The sequence below is a fragment of the Rutidosis leptorrhynchoides genome, chromosome 7 (genome assembly GCF_046630445.1).
Source record: "Rutidosis leptorrhynchoides isolate AG116_Rl617_1_P2 chromosome 7, CSIRO_AGI_Rlap_v1, whole genome shotgun sequence".
Taxonomy (NCBI): Eukaryota; Viridiplantae; Streptophyta; class Magnoliopsida; order Asterales; family Asteraceae; genus Rutidosis; species Rutidosis leptorrhynchoides.
The window spans coordinates 192,406,938-192,420,194 of NC_092339.1; positions in this window are offsets into that span (position 1 = coordinate 192,406,938).

The window sequence follows — 13,257 nt, forward strand, 5'->3', positions numbered from 1 at the left end:
GAGGCTCGCTACTAGCTTGTTGGATGGTAATATCGACATTGTGGGTGGTGAAGCATTTATGGGGTTATCGTGGGAGGATATTAAGAAGGAATTCTTCGAGCAATTCTGGACTCGAGCCGATTTTTCGGATTTGCATAATGAGTTGTGAGATATGCAACAAGGTTCTATTGATTTGAATACTCTACAGACGACCTTTATGGCGAAGGCTCGTTTTTGCCCGGAGTATATTGGGAATGATCGTATGTTGATGGAAGATTTCTGTCGAACTTTGAATGATGACTTGCGGAACAAAATTAGCATTGGTCAAGCGAACTCGTTCGCGGAGTTATTCGCCGTAGCTAGGGGCTTTGAATCGTATTCGCGATCGATAATTGGTGAACCTTCGAGTAAGAGAAGAGTTGTTTCATATGGTGCTCCAATTAAGGAAACTAAGGTTACAAGTGTGAACACGGGTGGTTTATGGACAGGCGTATCGGGTTCTAGTGTGTCTAAGTGTTACAATTGTGGTGTGAGAGGTCACAAGTTTTGGGAATGTTCGTTACCAAAAGGCAATGGCACGGTGTGCTTCAATTGCAAGAAAAAAAAGGGACATCGAAAGTCAGAGTGCCCCGGGTTAGCAGGGACGGGTGTGGCGAGAAGGCGTTAAGGCACTTTTTGTTTTTAATAAATATGTCCTTTAAATATTTATTACGTGCCGATTTGAGTTTGGGTTTGTTGAATGCTTTGCTTCATACGTATCATTGTTAGGGGTGACATTCCTAATGGAATTACCCTATGGCAACTTTTGATGGACGGCGAAGGGCGTAAGACTTGGTGCAACCAAGCATTCCTTAATGTTTCGGGAAATATTTCTACCAAGCCATGGAAATGGGCTTTGGTGTTCTAATGTTAGCGCGTGTTCGCTTTCGTGTTGAAGTTGATCAACCATGAGGTTCGTCGGGTGGATGGAACCCTTGAGATCAAGGGTTTGGCCTAGATGAATGTTGGTAATGGAGTCTACAGGACGCAACGTTAGTTGCCTCTTTCATACCACTGGCGCGGTGTTCGACTCTGATGGTGTGGCGGTTACTTTGTATTTAGGGTACCGGGGAGAAACCCTTAGGTACATGAGTGACTAGGTGGAAATTTGACAAGCTAGAGCAATCGGAGCATTGCAAGGTTTAAGTTGTGAAATTTGTGGTAAACTCTTCGTTTGAAGTATTTAAGGATAGGTTAAAATCCTTCGTATGCTTAAAGTTGGAGCAAGGTTTGGTGATGTGCGTATTAAGAAATGCAAGACGGGTGAACCTCGTCTCTCTTTTAGGGGTTATGATAATGCGAATGGCGCATTAGTTATTGGATTAGTGGTCACTCTTTCCGTGAGAGTGAGCATTTGTTTATCGTCGGGATTTATTGTTGAAGACGAATTCGTGAGAATTCGAGGATTATGACCAATGAGGATATTGGTTGTGTATGTTGATAAGTGATCGTTCCACGGGATGCTATTATTCGATGATGTTGTTACGGAGCGGAGTTCTAAGTGGGGGAGTTTGTACTCTCGCACGAAGGTGTTCTATTGTAGTGATATTTGGACGATGCTAGTAGGGATTCGAAGCTAGTGTTGAGACCTACATTGGTCGATTGTAGTAAAAGTACGATTTAGAATAAATTGTACTCATGGTTTTTGGATTTAAATTATCACCGAGGTGGTAATGTGGTAAATCTCATTGGGAGATAATTTACGTGTTCGACGAGTAAGGTAAGATCCCTCGGTTAAGGGATGTGCATGCCGGATTCTCTTCTAGGGGATTATTGTTGTGCCTATGCGCAATATGGGTGGTTCTTGGCTCGATTGTGTTAGCCGTTTGGTTACTTTTGGGAATAGCATAATGGGACTCTGAAAAAGGGTACGATGCCTCATTATCGTATACTTTGGGTGGTAGTTACACAATAGCCATTATTGTGTACTACAAGGTGATTATGTGTATGTGTTTATTTGGGGTTATCTCTAGGTTGACCGCGTTTGACTAGTGAGGTGATGAGTGATATCCGAAAGGATTAGCTCTTCGTTAACCACTCTTGGTTGTGATTGATGGTGAGCGGTTCTCGGAAAGAACCGTTACTTGTAGGTTTATGATGTTAATTGACCGTATGAATTGTGCACATAGCCGTTTTGTGCACATGGTGGTGAGTAATAGCCGATTTTTACTCATACGTTGGTAATAGTGTTGCATAGCTATTTTTGGAACACCTTGGGGATTAGTGATATATTTCGTTGTACACTAACGGTTATTGGGAACACCGATGGGAAATTCGAAGTACCATTCCCTTGTATTATTGGTTAATCTTGGTATAACCATATCGGAATGGGAGTACCATTCATGTGTTTGTCCACATTCGATAGTTATGCACATAGCCGTGTTTGTGCATATGGCTGTGAGTAATAGCCGTGTTTTACTCATCGTTGAACAGGTGATGCCATAGTCGATTTGGACGTTAGCGGTTTTGGTCGCATGCTTACGATGTTACGATAGTTGCGCACTAGCCGTGTTTGCGCACTACGGGGGATGTTAGGTGGTAAGTGTTATCCATAAGGATTTGTTGTTACTTGGTCTTCATCGTTTGGGTTGTTGACCTTAGGTTGAGACTTGGTTGTTTTTAGCATTGTACTTGGTGAGGGTACGCTCAGGGATTGATATCTCGGTACGAGATCGGTTGAGTTTTCCCGATTGGAGGGATTGAACAAATTCTTGTGCTTAGATTTGTGAATTTTAATAGATCGCGGGTGACGATTTGGTTATTAATGGTGACTCTTAGAGAAGGATTTCCTAGAGGAGTTGGAAGAGTACGTGGAGGTCTCGCGTATTCTAAGTGATCGTTATAGACTTCGGTTGTTGTGTGTATTGTACGTTTCGAAAGTATGTATTTAGTTATTGGATTAATCTTCGGGTTCATGTGTAATGTGGTGGAAATCGGATTGTAACGTTCGTTAAGGACCATAGAGTGCGGTTCCGGGTGGTTAAGTGACGAGGATCACGAGGACGTAATCGATTCTAAGTGGGGGAGAGTTGTAACACCCAAATATTTATGGTACAAAGAGTTATAATGATGTACGTATAGTGGGTAAAGCGTAGTTTAAATTTAAAAGCTGACTGTCTGATCTGAGCTTAGAGCGCATCGCGCACCTTTAAGAGTGCGCTCAGCGCACTCACCTGACGACAGTTTTCTGTCTTCTTCTTTTTTGAATTAAATGATGGGCATTTTGGTCATTTCACTTGGGGCCGGTTTGGAGCCTTCAAAGCTGATCCATTGATCATCTTATCCTCATTTCTACACCACAAACACTCTCATCTTCAACCCTAGAGAGAGAAGAGGTTTTAGAGAGAGGAAGCTTCATTGGGAGAAGAAGGAGTTGGATTCTCACCAAAGCTCGGGTTTTAAAGTTGTTCATCTCGTTCACGGCTACGTTGTGGTAGTTTTGGTAAGTTCAAACTCCGAATTTCATTGTTTGATTTAGATATTCAAGTTAGGCTTTGAACTTAAATTGTTAGGAAACCCATTTAAACTCTTGAAGTGAGTTTATTGATGCTAGTAATCGGGTTATTGGTTGTTGTTGGTGGATTTTGGGTTGGTGAACAAATTGGTCATGATTAGGACTTGTATTTGGGTTTAATCACTAGGATTAGTGATTATGGAAGTGTTAGAACCCATTTTGTGTATTTGAAAGACTAATTTTAGAAATGAGTCAAAATTAGGGTTTTGGTTGATTTTGAGAATGATAAGTGTTTTACACTTAAGATTGGGTTCAATTGGCATAATAAGACCATTTTCACTTGTGTTAGTGATTATTGGTTAGTTTGGGCGCGTTTTGGGTTTGTAAGTGCAATTGGTCGAATTTGCACTAAGGGTCGAATTGAGTTGGTTTGTAAATCCACTCTAAGTGTGTTGTTGTATTTGTGATGATGGAATAGGTACATTCCATCGGCAAGTTGCAGATTATTCGGTAGCATTTAATCAAGGCGACAAGGTGAGTGGAATGATTATACATGTGTGTATATAATGTATTTACTTGTACGCGATTTGATGTGGGTTTAAGTTCGGGCGGTCAATACCACATCGGGTCAATATATGATATGGATTTAAGTTCGGGCGTTCGATGCCATGTCATGTATGTGTGTGGGCGTGTAGGGTGGGTTTAAAGTTCGGGCGTTCGATACCACATTACACGTGACCTGAAGCGACCCGTCCTAATCCATCCGGACGAAGTCCATATCGATTACAAGTGATTCACAATAGTTGGTTACATCGCGAGGTACTTGACCTCTATATGATACATTTTACAAACATTGCATTCGTTTTTAAAAGACAAACTTTCTTTACATCGAAAGTTGACGACATGCGTACCATTTCATAACATATCTAACTATAATTGACTTAATAATAATCTTGATGAACTCAACGACTCGAATGCAACGTCTTTTGAAATATGTCATGAATGACTCCAAGTAATATCTTTAAAATGAGCAAATGCACAACGGAAGATTTCTTTCATACCTGAGAATAAACATGCTTTCAAGTGACAACCAAAAGGTTGGTGAGTTCATTAGTTTAACATAAATAATCATTTCCATCATTTTAATAGACCACAAGATTTTCATTTCCATTTCTCATAAATATACATCTCATATCAGGCATTTCGCAAACTGCATAGAGATAAAAATCATTCATATGGATTGAACACCTGGTAACCGACGTTAACTTAATGCATAGAATATTCCCAAAACAGAACCTCTCGTCTATATAATAATCTCAAAGTACTAAAGCATTCGTACCCCGAATGAGACTTGTCAAGGTCCACAGATCTATCTTTAGGATTCGCGTCAATCAGGGGCCATTTTCCTAAATTCTTAGGTTACCAGACTTGAAGGGCGATATTCGGTTTAATAATCCAACCATGGAATGTAATTTTAAGTACTTGTGTCTATTTCGTAAAACATTTATAAAAGTAGCGCATGTTCTTAGTCCCAAAAATATATATATAGCAAAAGCATTTAAAAAGGGAGCAAATGAAACTCACATGATGTATTTTGTAGTAAAAATACGTATGACGATATTGAACAACTGAACAATGCAGGGTTGGCATCGGATTCACGAACCTATATTATTTGTAAGTTTATTAATATACATAGTTGTAATCGAACAAATTTGTATATTATTATTAGTGATGTAATTGTTATATTTAACATTTTATAAGTTTCATTATTTATTTATATATTTTCATTTTACATAGAGGATTATTAGTATAGTTAGGTTATATGTATTGAATACATTTTTATATAGATAATCTTTATTTTTATACTTATAACCTTAGAAATGTCAATAAAACTTTAATAATAATAATATAGCTAATACTGATAATAATAATAATGTAAAAATGATAAAAATGCTATTTTTTTTATAGAATTTCAATAATTATATGATATTAATAATATTTAATGTCAAATGGTAATTTCAATACTAACAATAATAATACTCGATAATGTTAATATTAATAATAATGATAATATTACTAATATTACTTATGTTAAAAATAATAATAAGAATAATAATAACATAATAATAATAATAATAATAATAATAATAATACTAACTATACAATACTAATATTAACGTAATAAATAATGGTTTGTATCATTTTCATAATAATATGTATATTCAAGATTCCTATCTCCATAATCCTAACAATATCATTAAAACTTTTATATTTAAAGTCATAAAAATCATAAGCTTAGTGTTAAATTTCTAAACTAATTACCAAAGTTTCTATAATATTAATATTAGGGATAACACTAATTATCATAGTAAAATACATAATTAATAATAACAATAATGAAATTAATAATAATAATAATAATAATAATAATAATAATAATAATAATAATAATAATAATAATAATAATAATAATAATAATAATAATAATAATAATAATAATAAAGCATGTGACTACCTTAATCGAAGCTTTAAAAAAAAGACTGCCCACGCCAAGAATCGAACCCGAGACCTCTCGTTACACGCAAACACCTTCAACCATTCACTCTATTTAGTTTTTCTGAATTTTACTCGCATTAATTATTTATAAACGTTATCTTTCTATTTCTTTTTCCTAATTGCTTCATCTTCTTCATATCATACGACCAGAGACAAATCAACCAAAAGCAATACACATTAAATTGATTTTTTTAAACTAAAAGTAATCGATATACTTGTGATTGTATTGTAAAAAAAAAAATAAAAAAAAATAAAAATAATTTGGACTGCTTCTGCTCGTCGCTGCATTCCATAAAAAAAAAAATTGATGTTGAGATTTATCATGTTTTGGACAAAGTTTATAATACGAAAAATGTTTTAAAAATCTTCTTTAATCTTTATCAAACCTTAATTTCACTTAATTCGTAACAAAAAATTCGAATTTCAATGAAAAACACTTGTTGACTTTTTAACTCTTAAACTTTGACTCAAAAATTAAATCAAGATAATAAGAATTGGAGATGGAAACTTTGCAAAAAGTTTTAATGGATGAATCCTAACACAACTACATTTATACATTTGGAAAATTGATTCGTTTTTGAGGTTTGAGAAAAATGAAGTAAGAACAGAGACCGACAAGTATATTTTCGGTTTTACTTTTTCTGTGTTCCTTCCCATTGCAAACTGATGGTTACATAGAATTTTAAGTGATATTATTTTAGCTTAGACGAATCAATTATAGTTTGTTTCGTAGTTGGATTTGCTCGACAAGATTTTTTCTGTCAGTAGTAAAATAAATAAAGTGAAGTTGACTGTAACGACCCTGATTTTTCCGATCGTTTTATACATATAAGATTAATATTTACATAAATTAAACATTACCAACATAATAAGCAATCCAAATTGTTGAGTCTTGTGCTTTTGAAAAGAGTTTTACCCAACGTTTGACCGTCCAATGTTGACCGATGATATCACGAACTATATAACATACGATAATTATACGATTGTGTACATATACGTATTTATACATATTTAACATGACCTAAGGATGGTTTAACATATCATTGTGTACTAATAACAATGAGTTATAAGTATACTTTGAGACTACTAACTAAAGTTTTCAAAACGGTAACTATACGTAACGTTCTTTGATATATATACCTATAACCTATAATGCTTATACAAGTATCGTATAAATACGTATTTAATTACTTTTAAAGGGCTTAAATACATAAAACAATATAAGTATATTCACAAAAGATAGTTATATTTGAATTCTCGTTCCGTTTTCTCAAGATTTTTACACGTATACCTAGGGTATATGTAACCGTATTGTACGCAGCTTCTAGATGTATTTACTATTGGTATATACACCTTTAATCATTCATTCTTAGCAGCCATCTTAGAGTCAAAAACATGTGGAACCATTATTTATCAACTTGTATGACTAATGAGCTAAAAAACAAACTTAATGATTTTTTTTTCTATATAACAAGCAAATTCGTTTTTATGATTTCAACCCATTTTTCCATTCCATTTTCTCATACTTACACTCTAAATTCTCTCTCAAAATACTCCTAACATCATACTTGATCATCTCCAAGCATTTTCACCATCTTTTAGCTTCATAATCAAGGTAAAACTATGTTTAAACTTTGATTCAATTCATGTAAGTTATTTATCTTAAATCAAGATATAAACTTACTTACAACCTTTGTTTCTTTTCATGATTTCACTTCTTAATCTTCCAAATCATCAAGAACAAGTTCATATCTTGTTTATTCAGTAACTTTCTTCATCATACTTGAGGTATAACCTTGGTTCATCATCTTGTTCAATTCATATATGACTATCTTATATATTTACTCATGATTTAATTCTACATATTTCAGGACCACACGTTAACAACACGAGAAGATTAATCATAAGACCTCATGATTGTATGCAACACGTCATTTGACAACACGGTACTTTATGTACGCAACACGTCATTCGACAACATGGTACCATGGGTCGAGATTAATTCCGATCAATACAAATACGATGGGGTCTTTATTTATTTTATTGAACAACTAATTGTGGACCACTAATATCGAACTGCTAACTATGGACAATTAGATATTAAAAGTATTATAAGTATACATGTAACGATTATTTGAAAAGAAAACATGTTGATATATTATATATGGTTAGGTTCGTGATATCTATCGGAGACCAAGTCGTATATCTTCAAGACAAAAGTGAGTTTATAGTCCCACTTTTAAACTCTAAATATTTCGGGATGAGAATACATGGATTTTATGATTTACGTTATGGACACAAGTGATAAAAAATATATATATTCTACGTTGAGTTGTACCACTGGCATACTTCCCTGTAACTTGGTAACTACTATTTACATGCGGTATTGTAAACGCTAATCCTGTTGATAGATCTATCGGGCCTGACAACCCCAACCGGACTGGACGACCAGTATTCAACGGTTGCACAGTACTTCGTTTCGGTAACTATACTTGGTACGGTGTAGTGAGATTTCATAATAAAGGGAATATGCGATGTTGATTAAATGTTAAGTATGGCTATCAAGTGCTCAACCACTTAGAATATTTTTATTAAAACATTTGTGTATATGAAATCTTGTGGTCTATATTTATAACGTTGCTAGCATTAAACCTATATCTCACCAACTTTATTTTGACATTTTAAGCATGTTTATTCTCAGGTGATAATTAAAAGCTTTCGCTGCATTATGCCAAATTTAAGCAAGATTTGGAGTATGCATATTTGTGTCAAAAATAAAACTGCATATCGGAAGATTTGTAATGTGAAATAAGTTGGAAATCGTATTGTTATTATCAAATGTAAAGTTTGTAAAACTAAGATTATCACTAAACGATAATCATTATTATGCTATTTGAACCTTCGATTATAATAAAGGTTATGGTTTGTATTATAAAAACGTATGCAGATTTTGAAAAATGTCACATATAGAGGTCAATACCTCGCAATGACACCAATGAGTACGTGACATTTATATTCGATATGAACATGACGCTTCAGGTGGTATCAGAGCGTTGGTCTTAGAGAACCAGAAAATTTGCATTAGTGTGTCTTATCGAGTTTGTTAGGATGCATTAGTGAGTCTTGACTTTGACCGTGTTTGATTTCAAAAACTATTGCTTATCCTTGTTGGTTAAAAATTAATATGTAAATATTATGTGGTACTAACGTGCTAGTTGTTGTGTGATAGATGTCTGGCTTAGAACTTGTTATCACATTCAGCGACTCCGAACTAGAATCCTCGGATAGTGTTCCAGTCATTAACCTATCCGATGATGAAAACGACACCTTTGGGGAAGACTCACAATTTTCGGATGAATCAATTGAAGAGGAACCAGAAAGTGATCATGAGGAGGAAGAAATACAGGAAATTACGAAAGACAAGTTCGAACGAGGAAATAAATGAAAGGCTACTGAATTGGAAAATTCAAATCCCGAGTTTAGTGAGGATGTTGTGGCACCAACTCCACCAGACACTTCCACCCCTATTCCCGCTATTCCTATTAGTTCTATCCCGACATCCAGTTCTTCGGTCCCTCAGCCAAAATGCAGGGAGATAGCCAGGATAACCTTTAAGCAATTTCTTTGAACACAAACGTTTTGGGTTAAATGATGCACTGTTGTTTTAAACCATGGGATCATATAACATTTTGTATAATATTACTAGTGTGGTTTGTTTAATGTTTGATGTAAGATAAGCATATGTAAAATAGTGAAGTGTGAAGTGTGAAATGCAATAATTTTCCATGGTTGAGTATTATTTGGGTGGTAGTAATTGATTTTCGTACTAAGCTATTAAGTATGAACTTTAACGGGTAGGTACTACCCTAGATATAATTATAAAACGCTAATAAGAAGAAAAGGCTTTTATAATAATAACTGGTTCATATTATTAATAAGCTACGATGTACTGTAAATACACACTACATCTATAATATTCCATGTGAATAATTATTTTCTCATTCTTATTGAAGATTATGGCGAGATTGAACCGAATGACGGAACAAGAAATCGAGGAACTCATCAATCAGCGAGTGAACGACAGAATGTTATGGGTCGAGGCTGCAAGAGGTGCTGCAGTTAACCCAAATCCTTGTGTGGGATGCACCTACAAAACTTTTCAAGGTTGCAAGCCCTCATCATTCAGTGGAACAGAAGGACCGGTCGGTTTAACCCGGTGGATCGAAAAGATTGAGAAGGACATGACCAAGTATGCATCGTGCACCCTACAAGATAGTGCACTCACGTGGTGGAAAAACTATGTGAAGGCCGTAGGAGGAGATGTAGCTTATGATACTCCATGGGAAGAATTTAAAACAATGCTAATCAACGAGTATTGTCGAAGGAACGAGGTTTGGAAGTTGGAAACTGAATTACGAAGCCTGAAAGTTGTTGGTACTGAACTCACCAACTACAATCAGCGATTCATGGAATTAGCTTTGCTATGTCCCGAATTGGTACCAACCGAAGAACGGAAGATTGAACTGTACAAAGATGGTTTGCCTAAAAATGTTAAGGCAAATGTTACATCATCGAAACCCAAGACTATTCATGAAGCCATCACTATGGCAAACGAGTTGATGGACCAGATTATTCTGGATAAGAACACCGATGTCAAGACATCGGGAAACAAAAGAAAGTGGGAAGGTAATCATCAACAATCCAACAAGAAACAAGAAACCACGCAAGGTGCGGGTAGCGGTTCGAGCTCAGGTTACAAGGGACGAAATCCTTTATGTAACAGATGCCACAAACATCACTCTGGTTATTGTAATGTGGTGTGCAACAACTGTAATCGAAGGGGTCATCTTACTGAAGATTGTAGGGTTCGCGTTACAATTACAAATGACACCAAGACTCCTACCACCAATGCAAATAGAACTGCCTTGGCCACTGTTACTTGTTATGGGTGTGGGAAACAGGGTCATTATAAGAGCCGGTGCCTGAATCCAGAGAAGAATAACGGACCTGCACGTGGAAGAGCATTTATTATTAATGCTAGAGAGGCGTGTGAAGACCCGGAGCTTGTTACGGGTACGTTTACCATTAATAACTTATCAGCATCTATTATATTTGATACTGGTGCCTATAGAAGTTATATGTGTAGAGACTTTTATGCTAAATTGAATTGTTCATCATTACCTCTAGATGCTAAGTACATGATTGAGTTAGCTAATGGTAAACTAATTAAAGCCGATAAAATTTGCCGTGATTGTAAAATAAATTTAGTCGGAGAAATGTTTAAAATTGATTTGATACCCGTAGAATTAGGAAGTTTTGATGTAATAGTCGGCATGGACTGGTTGTCCAAAATAGGAGCTGAAGTTGTGTGTGCCAAGAAGGCAATTCGCATTCCTCGTAAGGATAAAACGCCAGTAATGATTTATGGAGAGAAGAGTAACTCAAAGCTAAAACTCATTAGCTGTTTGAAAGCCCAAAAGTGCTTGAAAAAAGGGTGCTATGCTATCCTAGCACATGTTAAAAAAGTGGAAACGAAAGAAAAAGAGAAGTGCATCAACGACGAGCCTGTGGCAAGAGATTTTCCTGAAGTCTTTCCGGAAGAGTTGCCGGGATTACCTCCATTTAGATCTGTAGAATTTCAAATAGATCTAGTACCAGGAGCTGCACCAGTGGCTCGTGCTCCATACAGACTTGCACCATCTGAGATGAAAGAGTTACAAAGCCAGTTACAAGAATTACTGGACCGTGGTTTCATTCGACCGAGCACTTCACCGTGGGGAGCTCCAATTTTATTTGTCAAGAAGAAAGATGGATCCTTCCGAATGTGTATAGATTACCGTGAATTAAATAAGTTAACTATCAAGAATAGGTATCCACTACCGAGAATTGACGACTTATTTGATCAACTGCAAGGATCATGTGTTTATTCGAAAATCGACCTAAGATCGGGCTATCATCAACTACGCGTCAAAGAAGAAGATATTCCGAAAACTGCTTTTCGGACACGCTACGGTCATTACGAATTTTTGGTCATGCCGTTTGGATTGACGAATGCGCCAGCTGTATTCATGGACCTTATGAATCGAGTTTATAGTCCGTATTTAGATAAGTTTGCTATCGTTTTCATTGACGATATTCTCATCTATTCCAAAAATGAGCAAGAGCATGAGCAGCATTTAAGGTTGGTATTAGAATTGTTAAGAAAAGAACAGTTATATGCCAAATTTTCTAAATGTGCTTTTTGGTTGAAAGAAGTGCAATTTCTTGGCCACGTTGTTAGTAGCAAAGGAATTCAGGTTGATCCAGCTAAAATTGAGGCCATTGAAAAATGGAAGACTCCTAAGACACCAACACAGATACGTTAATTTTTGGGCCTAGCCGGTTATTATAGAAGGTTTATTCAAGATTTTTCCCGAATAGCTAAACCATTGACAGCGTTAACACAAAAAGGGAAGAAGTACAAATGGACCTCTGAGCAGGAGAGTGCATTTCAATTACTGAAGAAGAAGTTAACTACGACGCCTATTTTATCGTTACCTGAAGGGAACGATGATTTTGAGATATATTGTGACACTTCGTGACAAGGTTTTGGTTGCGTCCTTATGCAACGAAAGAAAGTTATTGCGTACGCATCCCGCAATTGAAGATTCACGAGCAAAATTATACGACGCATGATCTAGAACTGGGAGCAGTCGTGTTTGCATTGAAGATATGGAGACACTACTTATATGGGGTTAAATGCACTGTGTTTACCGATCATAAAAGCCTTCAACATATTTTCGATCAGAAATAGCTGAACATGAGGCAACGTAGATGGGTCAAGCTGATAAATGACTATGATTGTGAGATTCGCTATCATCCCGGGAAAGCGAATGTAGTGGCCGACTCTCTAAACAGAAAGGAACGAGAGCCAATTCGAGTACGAGCAATGAACATAAAAATTCGCATGAATCTCAACTCACAAATCAAAGAGGCTCAACGAGAAGCTCTTACTAAAGAAAACATAGGAAATGAAATAATGAAGAAGTATGATAAGCAACTCGTTATACGGGAAGATTGAATTCGATATTTTGCAAAACGTATTTGGGTACCAAAGTTGGGTGGATTAAGGAAGTTGATATTGAACGAGGCACATAAGACAAGATACTCGATACATCCTGGAGTTGGAAAGATGTATCAAGATCTTAAGACGCATTATTGGTGGCCTAATTTAAAGACAGACGTTGCAA